Raw genomic sequence first — 13,850 nt, forward strand, 5'->3', positions numbered from 1 at the left:
ATGTGTGGACGGGATTATTTTTTAAAACGAAAACGGAAAATCTCAGTTTTCAAAAATACCCGTGTACATGTGGACGTAGCCTCAGTCTCTGACTGGAAGCGCTAATTCGTCATTCGGCTTTTGCCAGACTAAAGTAACTGTTAAAACTGTTTGAAAAGCTAAGCTATACAACAAGGAGAGATTGAGAATTTCCTTTTAGTTCTCAGTTTATTTGATATTGACAAAAGTTAGTCAATTTTGTCTGTTCTTCTGTAAAACAAACTAAGATTTATTTTTAGAATTAATATTTTGTTTCTAAGTGGAATTGACAATTTAGTAGTCTGTTTCGTTTGTTCTATTTTGAAACTTAAACGCTTTAGCGGCTGCCTTTTGTGTAGTTTGCAATATTTGCCTTTATTTATCTGAAAAAGTCTCATGTCCCTTAAGTACATCTACCCTGTTGAACTTATTATGGGAAATAAATATTTAAATAAAAACAAGCTGCTGATTATTTCACATTTTACTTGTGAGCAACGGCACATTTAAATCTTACAAATATAGTTATTTGGCTTATATCGTGATAGATATCGTTATCGCCTGAAATGAAAAAAACATATCGTGATATGAAAAAATCTTATATCGCCCAGCTCTACTTTATACGATTTATTTATTTATTTGCTGTACAGGAAATATGGGAGAATTAACATACTGTTTCTCACTTAGCTTATTTAAAGAAGAATTAAAAGACATAGGAGACACTAGAGAATATATAAAATCAAACATATGTACAGTTGGATTACGGTCAGGATAAGAGGCTAGAGTATTTGTGTACTCTCACATGCCAGTGAGAGTACACCAGTTATTTTGAATCGGCAGAAGTAAGGCAGGGGCACAGTATTGCAACTATATTCTTCATCACTTGAAAATTATATTCCTGTATTTATTTATTGCATTTTCTTAGGTATTTGTTAGTTTGTGTTATTATTTGTTCAGCTGTTTCTTCTACAATGATCTTCAATCTAAATACAGTGCCTTACCTTCTATGTTGTAGAGTGACAGATAGGGATGGGTATCGAAAACCGGTTTTTGTTGAGAACTGGTTCCCACTGTTCCAATTCCTTGGAATTGTTTGCCATTTTTGCAAACGATTCCCTTATCGAGTCCAGTCGCCCCGAATGACGTCACCACGTTGCGGAGCGTCATTTACCTGGCAGGAAACATGGCGGCTCAAACGCTCAAAAGTTTGATTATACTTTACGAGAACGGATGACAACAGGGCAACTTGCAATACTTGCAAAGTAGATATTTCATTCAGGGGAGGAAACACTACGAATATGCAAAAGAATTTGCTCACAAAACACGCAATAACCTTAAAATGAATGTCATGTTTTTAATTCCGCTCTGGACTCGTGAATCTCAACCTGGGGACCCTGTGACACCCCATGGAAGAGCCGTAGGCTGTGGATCTCTTAAGATCTCACTGTTGGGTTTCTAAGGCCATGTTACTCCTAAATCTCTATCTCGTTCAAAGAGAAGATTTAAAACAAAGTTCTAAGCTAGTGTTAGTGTTCTCCTTTTTAAAAAAAAGAATCGATAAAGAATCGAATCGTTAAAAAGAATCGAAAATGGAATCGGAATCGTGAAAATCTTATCAATACCCATCCCTAGTGACAGATTACCTGCTGGTAGTTTAAGAGTGTCATACCCTTGTGGGGATCCTTCATAATAAAGAGTGTCCTGCCCTGCCCTGCCAGTTTGAATGAGTACCTGCTGTTAGGTTAGTAGGCATGGAATGTCTGGTGCTGACTGACTTTTTGTCGAGCTGAGTTGTTAAATAGTCTGCCTTTGTAATGTTTACTGATTACCACAGCAACTTTGCTCTGGGGAGTTGCTGTAGTAATTAGAACTGTAAAAAACTGTCTACAAATTGTAGAATGAATTCAAAATAATGGTGTTAGCCCTGCGACAGACTGGCGACCTGTCCAGGGTGTACCCCGCCTTTCGCCCTATGACAGCTGGGATAGGCTCCAGCGCCCCCCGCGACCCTGAAAAGGATAAGCGGAAGCGAATGGATGGATGGATGGATGGACTTTGAAAATCTCGTTTTTATTATGTGATATTCAGGAATCTGGAGAAATCTGTGTAGTACGAGGTGGAAAATAAATATTCTTTAATGAACGTCACTGCTCAGGAACCGACAGAACTCACAAAGCAGACTCAGCAAACAGAGTTTTAAGTTAAATTAACTTTACTGTGGTAAAGACATTTCATAAGAAACTGTGGAATGGGAACTACAGTCACACAGGTAGTAGGTAGTTCAAGAGAAAAACAGCTCAAGGATTGACAAAGTTGTAGTTTTGTAATGTGTCCTGCCACTCTAACACATTTTAAACATGGCTTTAAAGTAAGTAGCTATCAAGAGCACAGAAAAACACTTTTTAACCTATCCTGTCCAGCAGTTTTAGCAAGCAGAATCATTGTCTGGATGCTTTGTTGTGCCAAATATATTTGCTTTCCCAAGAGGAGTACCATGGACTATCTGTAGGTTCCTCTTGCTGGAAAACCATCTGGACCTGGGCCATTATTGTTTGGGAGATGCTGTGGGGGTTTGTAAAATTCAGATATTGAAAGTGGTGAATCCAGAGCCACAGACTGGTCGTCATTTTGGTAGCTTCATATATCTAAGAAATTCTTCAATGGCAGCACGTGAAATATGCTTTCTGTGTTCTTGCATGCAATAAAATATGACTTTATGAGGTCTGTGAAGTGCTGCTTTCTCAAATTTGGGGGAACTGGGTTTGAGCAAACCTTGTCATATGGTCTTAAGTTTTAGATTTGATAAGAATATTGTGTTTTAATTTGTGGAATGACTACTGAAGTGTTGGGCTTTATTGGTTTAGCAACTAGCTCACATCTATTTATGAACTACCATTAATCTATGCTCCACGAGGCTTTTAATGTACATAGTTAGGTATGTGTATTTCGAGCAGGAGAGTGAACAGGGCAGACAAGGGAGAAGACGCTAAGCAAGAACGATTCATGAATAATAATGAATAATAGGACCTTGAACAACGGCTATGAGACTCTTATTGGTATGGGATAATTCCATACTATAAGCCTTGTCTCCTGGGAGCTTTGCCTCCCAAAGCCAGTGTCACCGCTAATCATTTATAAATGTAATGCTGAAGGAAAACCATTGTGTTACTCTCTACAAACTGTCTTACACATGTTTTGCCTAAAATAATCAGAATCAAAGTCTAAAAGCAACATCATTTATCATTTTTTCTTATTGTTCCTTAAAACATCCAATCCAGTCTTCAGTGCTTTTAGCTGCAATTAAATAAAGATATTTTCACTATGAAGCCGACTGATAAACCTATGTCCATAATAGACAACCATCAACTATGTTCTTCTTCACTTATTTTGTTGAGACTGAAGCAAAGGCAGATTATTGATTCACATTGCTTGGGGGAAAAGGAAGGAAAAAAACATTTTGATGCACAGGTGGAATGTCAAGGTTTTCCATAGACAACCCCCCCCCCCCCCGAACTAACCTAAAGCATGTAACTCCAAGACCACAGAAAATGATTAGAATTCACCTTCAGACCTAATGTGTCGCATCTTTATTGAGCCATGGAAGATGTGCAAAGCATGTGTGCTCTTTTGTAGTAATGTCCTGTTTCACATTCAAATTCTTGCACATATGGTGGGGCAGTGCAAAATGCAATCAGTTTCCTCATGTTGATCGCCAACACATTTACTAAAGCAGGTGGAAGTGCCTTGCTAAAGGGCACTTTTATTAGCCTTATAATTTATATACCACTGTTGTAATGTTGTTCATATACACGTGTCACTGTGTTTGGTCACTATGTGTGTCTGGCGTTAGTGGTAAACTCCCATCTACATCTATGCACAGAATTCTTACCACTTTGGCATACACAAAGGTAAATCTTATAATAGAAAAATTTCAAGGACAGGGAGAAAGAATGAAAGAAAGAGAGGGAGAGAAAGAAAACCAAAGGGGAGAAGAGACGGTGAGAAGGGGGGAAGAAAGAAAAAAAAAAAAAAAAAAAAACAAAAAAAAAAACAAAACAAAAAAAAAACCCACCTGGGTCACCTGTATGGAGAAAAAAAACAGAAGAGAAAGCAAACAACAAATAGCAACATAATAAAAAAAACGGCACCATCACAATAAACTAGCCAGCAGTAAATATCAGTAGATACTAAGTAATGAACGAATTGTGCAGCACGCAAGATAGACAGTGCACAATGCGCTTTGAGGCAGCAGCCAAGAAAGCTGTAGTCCGCGTCTGTGAATACCCGTGTGTACACCTGTGTGCATACCTGTGTGGATCAGTATGCTTGCATTCCAAAGGTTTCTCCATGTAACGATCTGCTAGGGAGTGTGGGGAGCCACAGCCCCGTCCTCCAGGGCATGAAGCAGGTATGGAGGAGATCAAAACTCCAGACATCCAGAGGCCCCCAGAACACAAGAGACCAAGGAAGACCAACAGAGGGGCAGCCGCGCCACTGTCTCAGTAAGAGCTGAGGAGAGTCCCAGATGAGGGCTCACTCAGCAGCCGCGGCGCAGAAGCCAGGGGGAGTTGCAGTGACGCGCCCGTGAGCTCCGCCGGCAGCCAGCTGTGCCTGAGTGACCGAGCCCCAGGCCGAGAGGCCGGGGGCACCCCACCTCCGAAGTGGCCCGAGCGAGCCCCAGGCTCCAGGCCCTGATAAGCGGCCGCCAAGGAGTGAGCCGGTGTGTACCCTGACGCCCACCCCCAGACACAAAGAACCACCAACGCACCGACACCTGAGGGAGTCCGCCACTGGCAGGGGAAGTGGTGGTGGGTGGAGATAGGCCTCCAAACCTTGGAGGGCCTGAGATGTCCCCAGAGAGGTGGCGTCTGATACCCAACCTGACATATAGACACAGACATACAGGCACACACAGACACAAACATCCATTCCCCCCCTCATGCTCTCATATGCACTTACTCCACACTCAACCAACGTGGTGACAGACATAAAGAGACGCTGTACACACGATCACACTCCCCAAGCGTACTCTACGAACCGGGTCTAGGTACCCTTGCCCCTGGAGGGGGGAACTGCACCCAGACCCAGGTGGTGTTACCCTTTTCCCTGCGGTGGGGAGAGGCAGACCGCCCCGACTCCGCACTAGCAGGGAGGCCCCACACTCCAGACCGCAGCCAGACGGCCAACTCCTCCTAGCCCCCCCGCTCCAGCAGGCGGCAGAGAACGGGGGTGAGAGAAGACTCCAAACCTCCCTCCACCCGCTCATTGTAGTGTTGATGCATTAGGTGCTGCTTTGTAGTACATACCTCTCAAAAGCTGAACAGCAGAAAGCATTCAAGATTCTCAATAAATGTCAAGGTCCACACATAACTTTATTGCTTTCTTTCTTTACTGGAAGTAAAGTGGGTCTTTATGCTGGGGCTATCAATATCCTCACATCGTGTTTGACCTGAGCATGGATGGGACACTGAGGGAGTACCAAAGCTGTTTTGGGGATCTGACCAAGCACATCTATATATTCAGGCACACATTGGTGCCTTGTTCTCTAAGACCTTTTTTAAGAACCATAAAACACACTTAGATATGTAATATTTATTTGATTACCTAAAAGAGTTATGACTTGATGCATGCTCAATCATGCAGGTAAGGAAATCCTGAAAAATGTTGAATCTGTTTATCTGGATGTAAAATTTTCATTGGGAGAAACATTTAATCAGTCTGGAAAAGTCACTTGGATGAATGGCGAAACATTTCTCCCACTGAAAACACTACATCCAGATGAACAGAATCCATTTTTTGGAACAAAAGAGTTACATACATTAAGATTACATACAGAAACAAATCTCAAAATTCAGCATTTCTGGCATTTATCACTCCTACAAGAAGAAAAAAAGTTAACAAAGTTCATCTAGAGTCATCATATGACAGTTTGCAAAGATCTGCATTCAAATGATAGTTTGTGACCGTTTTGACCTCCACAAGATCACCCATGCAGCTTTACAATCCATCACAATAATGTGAAATGTGACACCTCTGAGGGCCAGAGGTTGACTGAGCTGCTGATGATTGTAATAAATACCCTCTTTGGAAGCATTTTCAGATCTCAGAGCGGGCATTAGCATTGTTTTGAACATTTAGCCCAAATATGTTAAATGATACAGGCTTTCAGGCGGACAAGGAAACACACAATGGTACTGACGGGGCATCCTTTCTCCTGAATGGCTTTGTCTGTGCTAGCATAATCTTCAAACATTGTAATGGAGGAGGTCACTTTAAGAGGGATGGACTTGACCTCCTGACTATGACTGATGTAGATGATAAGGTGCTGACTCTATGAATCCACAATCTCAACAGGGTTGTCCGATAAGAACAGCTGGCGTATCCACAAAATCCACTGCCACTCAGGTATCTGTCGTTCACTCATTTATTTAGCAAGAATCCGAAGCACACATCCATAATGTGAGTGAGGGGATTTAACAGGCTGTAAAATGCTATATGCTGTGTGGTGAGTGATGGTGTGGTTTCTGTTGGAAAGAACATAAAAGTCTTCCATAATTATGTGAACAGAGTGAATTAAATGTGTAATACAACAATACAAACAATACTGGATACTGGATTTTTTTTTACTATTTAATTTGTAAAAATGTGTATACACACACACACACACACACACACACGTAGGACAATATTTAGTATACACATCCAGAAATGCATACACTATTATATATTGTACATATATTTATTAGTTTCAGGTTGGCCATTCTTGTATTTTGCTCGTTTGTGTTGTTGTGTTTGCACTCTCTGTTGCTTGTGGGGCTCGCACACAAGAATTTCACTCGCATGTGCTGTGCCAGTGTGCCTGCACATGTGATGTGACAATAAAAGTGATTTGATTTGATTTGATTTGGATAGTGGAACATTCAACCAAAATAAGGGAGTGTCAACAAATGCTAATTTTACTATTTACATAAATCCTAACTAGGCACTTTACACTAGAGCTAACATGAGAAATTAGTGACGGTCCCTTAATGACCGCACGGCAGAGGCTGCTTCGCAGTAAACGGCAGTAACAATCGGTAAACAAAGTGTGCGCCAAGGATTAAACAAGGGAGGATAATGGCCGCAGCAAAGAACAAACACGATAAAACACAGAAACTTACAGTCTCATGGACGCACACCGCTAACAGCATTAGAAGGAATGAAAATCCACACGGTGAGTAAAACTCTGCTGACTCTTCCCACCTGCAGCTCCGACCGAACTCTCTGTGTCGACGTGTGCGTAATGATGAGGTAGAATTGTGTCTTCTGATTGGTGAAGAGAATGAGTTGCCTCACCGCTCATTGGCTAAACGGCAGCAGTATGCTGATATCTTACTCCGCAGATGTGGCTCCGTTCGTGAGTTCTGCGAACTGGCTGGCCTTTTGTACAAACAGGATGAAAAAAAAGACTATGTAGTTGGATACTGCTACACCAAAATAGACTCTTACTGTTTTGTTGATACATTGGCTTTAGAGTTTGCAGTTTTCATCATGATTTCACCATTCATATTCTCCATATCATCAAGATATGGGCAAAAGTTTAAAAACAGGGTTTGGATAACTTTTTCTCTTGATAAATTGTTATTTTTTTTTTTTTTTAAAAACTGGAAACATTTTTTCTTGTTTTGTTTTCTCGAAAGAACGATGCACAGCTTTTGTAAAGTAAACTTTTAGGGCTACCAAATTCATGGAGTCTATCATAATTTTGGTGCTATGTGCAATATTTAGTGCTGTCAGCGTTAATCTCGTTAAAATGATGTTAACGTCATAACGGGATCACGGGATCACCCGTGTGTGGGGGCTGCACGGCGCTAACGCGTTGACGAGCTAACCACACTAACATGATGACGCTACGTGTGCAGCCCCACATATGGGGCGATCCGCGCTAACTTGCTAATGGAGATTTGCCGCATTACCGTAATTTTAACGAGATTAACGCTGACAGCACTAGTATTATTCATTAGTCCAGTGTGCAGCCCTGTGACTATTTTATATCAGTATGAGCGACTGGGGAAAACTGATGACCAAATCTGGTTAATGCTTTCACTTCTTCACACCTTGGAAATTAGAATTATTTCAAGAAAACTGCAGTTAGTTCATCAACAGTCTAATGGGATAGCTAATAAATTGTTCTAACGTTCATCTGGGCTAATATTCGCTCTTCTCAGACCATTTGTTTTCTGATTAACTGTCTGCGTCTGCTAAGAAAAAGGGCCATACTACAGAATAGATAAAAGAAGTGTTTAGCTTGGTAAAGCTGAAAAAAAAAGAAAAGAAAATACGTAATTATTTTATGTGAAACTGTTGCAGTGAACCAACTGCTTCTCATTACATGAAGTCATTTAATCCATTATTCGCACAATTAGTAGATTTTTAAGGTATTTGTGTTATACTGTCTGATCACAAGACCACAGTCCATGTTTACTGTGGACATTAAGCTCTGTGGCTGAGACACCTTCAGGGACCTCTCCAAACCATGCAAAATTTATGAATGGCCCAGCAGAGATAACAGTGCTACATTTTTAATGCACCTTGTCACCAATGGGACAACTGCAGCATTCTCCAGAGACAACGATTAGCAAGAGATGGAGTGATAGATGACACCCCGGGGTGGTGAAGGGGAAAAAAAGAGTGCTGTTGTCCACTAAAAACATTCATCAATATATCATTACACAATGAAACAACCTCAGACTGTTTAATGAAGTGTTTGCAATGTTATTTGGTTCTTAATAGCAGAGGTATTAAGGAGTATCAGGTCTTTGTGATAGCCCCTGTATACTAAACAGTATCCTGTGCCAAAACCTTATAATGCACAATTACCAGTACTTTCAGACTGGATGGCGAGGAGGAATCTGGGGAATGTACTAAGAAGGAAAAGCTGTGTGCAGTGCAGAGAGAAAGGAGAAGGGGCTGTGCAACACTGATTCAACCTTATTTGTCTTGTTATTAATTTTAGCTAGACAGTAGGTATTAGATGCGTACCTGTTGGAAATGAAGTAAATGAGCATATGGTGGTTAACTGGTCACACTAGGGCAGGACGTTGGGCCAAAACTTCAAAGTCCACAAATTCTATGCATGTGTTTAATAGAAAGAGGATGTATCAACATAACAACTGAAGGAGTTAACCACAAACACCACACAGAGATACACAAACACACACTTACAAAGAAAGAACACAAGAGATTTGATTGATTTTAAAAATACATTTATTGACTTAATAATGATCCATAAAAAACATTAAGCTCAAATCAACACATTCCTAAATAAAAGTTCAGAATGATTTTAAACAGACAACCTTTATAGTCCCAGAGATTTTGAAAAACATCCAGCTCATCCATTTTAAAAAAAATACTTAAATAATCTAACATTTGTACAAAATCAGTATTTCGTCCATTATCAATCCTATATTGTTGACTCCAGCAGATTGCCAACTTTGCTCGATCAAGGAAAAGATTCATCAGTTGTCTTTTTTTCTTCTTTCTTTTGTCATATGCAAAATCAAGAAAATGAAAAAAACAAAACAAAAATAAAACACTGTTTTGCGAAACAGTCTTCAAATGATTCCCAAATGCCACTAAATACTGAAAAGAAATCCATTAATCTGAAACATTGTGCAAAACAATGAAAAATGGTTTCTCTTACTGATCAAGTTCTCCGTGGTTATTGTACTCAGCGTGCAATGTACTGCTTTATTAACAGTTTTCTCTGTTTTACATAGTACAAACTATTTTTAAGGCAGGGTGTTAAATGCCTCCTTGCAATTTGTAATGCATTCCCAACTGGTTTAATCCTGTTATTCACCTTGGTTTTATTTAATCCTGTTTTGAAATGTAACCTTTGACTTTGCGTGAATCGCTACCTTATCGTGGTGGAGGGGTTTGTGTGTCCCAGGGATCCCAGGGGCTATGTTGTCTGGGGGCTTTTGCCCCCTGGTAGGGTCTCCCATGGCAAATTGGTCCTGTGTGAGGGACCAGACAAAGAGCGATTCAGAAGACCCTTATGAAGAAAACATAGAGTGTCTGGTGGCCAGGCCTTAGTCCATGGAGCCCGGCCGGCCACAGCCCGAAAAGGGGACATGGGCCGATCCTCCCACAGGCCCACCACCCGCAGGAGGCGCCATAGGGGTCGGATGCATTGTGTGCCGGGCGGCGGCCAGGAGCGGAGACCCTGGCAGACTGATCCCCGGCTGCCAAGACTGGCAATTGGGACATGGAATATCACCTCTCTGGTGGGGAAAGAGCCTGAGTTAGTGCGTGAGGTTGAGAGGTACCGGCTAGATATAGTCAGGCTCACCTCTACACATGGCTTGGGCTCTGGAACCAGTCTCCTGGAGAGGAGCTGGATTCTGTCTCAGTCTGGAGTTGCCCCTGGTGAGAAGCGGTGGGCTGAGGTGGGTATTCTAATATCCCTTCGGCTTGCTGCCAGTACGTTGGGGTTTTTCCTGGTGGATGAGAGGGTTTGTTCCCTGCGCCTTACGCTCTAGGCCGCAGGTCGATGATCGGCTTTGTAATCGTATCACCAGAACTGCGACCATATGTTCTGGACATTCGGGTAAAGAGAGGGGCTGAGCTGTCAACTGATCACCACCTGGTAGTGAGTTGGATCAGGTGGCGGGGGAGGATGCTGGACAGACCTGGTGCACCTAAACGCGTAGTAAGGGTGTGCTGGGAACGTCTAGAAGAGGCCCCAGTCCGCGAGATCTTCAACGCACAACCCCTTAACCCATTACTCCTGAAATGGGTTAAGGGGGTCCTTTTGTCCCTTTGTGGGGGGTTACTCCCACTAGGTTTATATCTGGGACTCTCCACCATTTGACCTTAGAACTGAAGAAGCTTCTCGGATGAGAGGTGAAACGTCTTCAAGCAACTTAAAGAAGTCCAGATGCTTTTCTTTGCAAGCTCCTTTGACTTCCCTAATGGTTAAAATTTTATTTGTGAAGAATTTTGTGAAGTCATTACTAGTGTCACGGCTTGGGCAGCGGTCGTGTGGTGTTTGGGAAAGGAGGACACAAGTTGCAGAGACGGCTGTGATGTGAGTGACCTTTATTGATGATGGGTGACAGTAACACAAAGTGATGGTGAGAATTACAAAATAAACTAAACTGGGAAAGCTAGTGAGCAGACCTGAAATCATACACAAAGGGGAGACATGAGGCGAGGAGCAGAGAGACGCAGACAAAACCATGGGAAGCAGACGACCTGACGAGGAAGAGAGCTAGATGGGCACTATAAATACACACACACAAGGTAATCAGGAAATGACACTCAGGGGGAAAACATAGCTGAAACTGATGAGCAAAACGAGACACAGACCTTCAAAGTAAAACAGGAAATTAACAGACTGTTTTAAAAACACAAACTCAGAGACACAAACAGAGCACAGAGGGGAGAACACAGGTAGGAATAATAAAACACAAGAACCATCCCCTAAGAACTAATACAAAATCAGAAGAAACTAGAAAATAATAACAATTAACTCAAAACGCTGAGTCAGCAGCCCAGGACCATGACAACTATGTTAAGTTAAGTTTTGTCTTTTAACTGGTTCACCCGAAAGACAAAACTCCAAAACACAGACTTAACAATGTGGTGTATGCTGTACAGTGCAGTGAGGAATGCCCAGACCTCTACATTGGGGAGACCAAACAGCCACTTCACAAGCGCATGGCACAACATAGAAGAGCCACCTCCACAGGACAAGACTCAGCAGTCCATCTGCATCTTAAGGATAAAGGACACTCTTTCGAGGATGCCAATGTTCACTTTTTGGACAGAGAGGACAGATGGTTTGGAAGAGGAGTGAAAGAAGCCATCTATGTCCACTGTGAGCGACCATCTTTGAACAGAGGCGGTGGTTTACGACACCAACTCTCTGCCATCTATAATCCAGTTTTGAGATCCCTCCCCAGACGCCTTAACGCCCACTCACATCCTGGGCCATCTGAACTCAGGAATTTGCATGATAAGGTGGGGCCAGGTTTCACAATGAGCTCACCCGAAACCCTGGCTGATTGGGACCCACACCCAGTTTCACACCTTGGCTCAGGCGATTAGAGGATCATCAGGGGGTCCTTTTGTCCCTCTGTGGGGGGATACTCCCACTAGGTTTAAATCTGGGACTCCCCACCATTTGACCTTAGAACTGAAGAAGCTTCTCGGATGAGAGGTGAAACGTCTTCAAGTAACTTAAAGAAGTCCAGACGCTTTTCTTTGCAAGCTCCATCTACATGGATGTTAAAATCACCCACAATAATTATTTTATCTGTGTTGAGCAGTAAATCAGATAAAAAGTCTGAGAAATCAGAGAGAAACTCAGTGTAAGGCCCATGATAGTTTTTGTCATGTTCTAGTTGAATTATGGATTTTTCCGTGGTGCTGGTGGTTTCACTTCTGGGCGAAGGTGCCTCATCTCCTCGTACAAGCGGCACCTGTGAGTAATTAGGCTGCAGGGATTTAAGACCAACCCTCACCACCATTACTTGCCAGACTGTCTGCTAACCATTGTTTGTGAAAGTCATCATAGTTTAAAGAATCTAGTTATAGCTATTCTTGTACTGTGTTTTCCTCTATTCACAGCAATCCTACGGACATCATTCTTCTCACTACCATAATTTACCTCTGTTCAGTTGCTGGTTCGCCCACTTAACCCACCTGCCAGCCTCCCTGCGCTGTTCTCTGGGAATCACCGATCTCTTGTTGGAACTTTCTCTACGACTCACCCAGACCACCTGCCCTCTACGTCTTGCCTCCGCCTGTGAAAAGTAGGACTGTTTCACCATTTGCCATTTTCACTTCAGACCAGTGTCTGGATTTGCGACCTGACACCTGTCTCTCTCATTTCATTGATTGTGAGCATTCCAGCTCCACTTCTATGTCTAGTAACTCCCTTTTCCTGCACCTTTGGGTTCCTGTACTGGATGTTACCCAGAATCGGGTTTCCTGGACTCCTGTTCTCATCAGCCTAAGAACTCACTCCCTCGACTCATTACCTGGTCGCTAGTGTTGCTTGGTTCATGATGTGCTTGTGTATTGTGTCATGTTTCTCATAGTATTGATCCTAGGAAATAGCTCATCATAGTGTTATCTAAGGTCATAGTTTGCTCTGTAGTCCTCTCATTCACAGTTCATAGTTAAAACACACTTAACTTTTCATGGAATTAATTCTCATTGTGTCGCTCACTTTATTCTTTGTAAATAAAGTCTGGTTTGCACTCATCCCTTGTGCCTCCGAGTGTTGTCTGCTCCGTTCACCTATGTTGGCTCCCCAGGGTTGGGGTTTTCGAGCTAGGGTGGCCAAGGCATTGCATTAAGCTTTCGAAAACTGCATACTGCAGCCTTTTCTCCCAGAACACCTTGGCACTACACAGCACTTATTCCATTGGTGTTATTTTTCACTGTAGAAGCTAGTACAATCAGCTTTAAAGAAGATGGAAGTGGAACTCTTAATTCCAACACAACAACAGTGGTGATGCATTCTACCTTTTGACATATGATTTCTTACTCGTACATAGTTAATAAAACCCGAATCTCAGTTCATGAAAAACTCTAAAATAGCCAGCTAGTTTAATAGCCAGTCTTACAACAGGTATGTCTTCCACAAGCACACACTTAATAGTTTCATTCTAAGTAAAAAAGAAATTTATGAACTTAAATTTCAACAATATTTATCATCAAGCACAATGACACAAAGCACTATTTGTTTTCACATGGAAAGTCTCTTTCAATATCTCATGCCAGTGTAACTGCAGCCAAAGTAGGCACTCTTCCATCAAGTGCAGTGCATTAGCTTCCAAATA

At 42.1% G+C, this 13,850-nt stretch overlaps 2 long non-coding RNA genes across 2 annotated transcripts; one reads left to right on the forward strand and one right to left on the reverse strand.

Moving 5' to 3' along the window:
- Window positions 1–5,592: 5,592 nt before the first annotated feature.
- Window positions 5,593–7,296, reverse strand: LOC113006750 (uncharacterized). The gene is made up of 2 exons (XR_003269799.2): window positions 7,176–7,296; window positions 5,593–6,539 (listed from the first exon to the last, which is right to left on the reverse strand). It is a non-coding gene; the product is annotated as an uncharacterized LOC113006750 (long non-coding RNA).
- Window positions 7,032–13,269, forward strand: LOC145420695 (uncharacterized). The gene is made up of 2 exons (XR_013902013.1): window positions 7,032–7,228; window positions 12,631–13,269. It is a non-coding gene; the product is annotated as an uncharacterized LOC145420695 (long non-coding RNA).
- The last annotated feature ends 581 nt before the right edge of the window (window positions 13,270–13,850 follow it).

This window comes from Astatotilapia calliptera, chromosome 15 (genome assembly GCF_964374335.1).
Source record: "Astatotilapia calliptera chromosome 15, fAstCal68.1, whole genome shotgun sequence".
NCBI lineage: Eukaryota > Metazoa > Chordata > Actinopteri > Cichliformes > Cichlidae > Astatotilapia > Astatotilapia calliptera.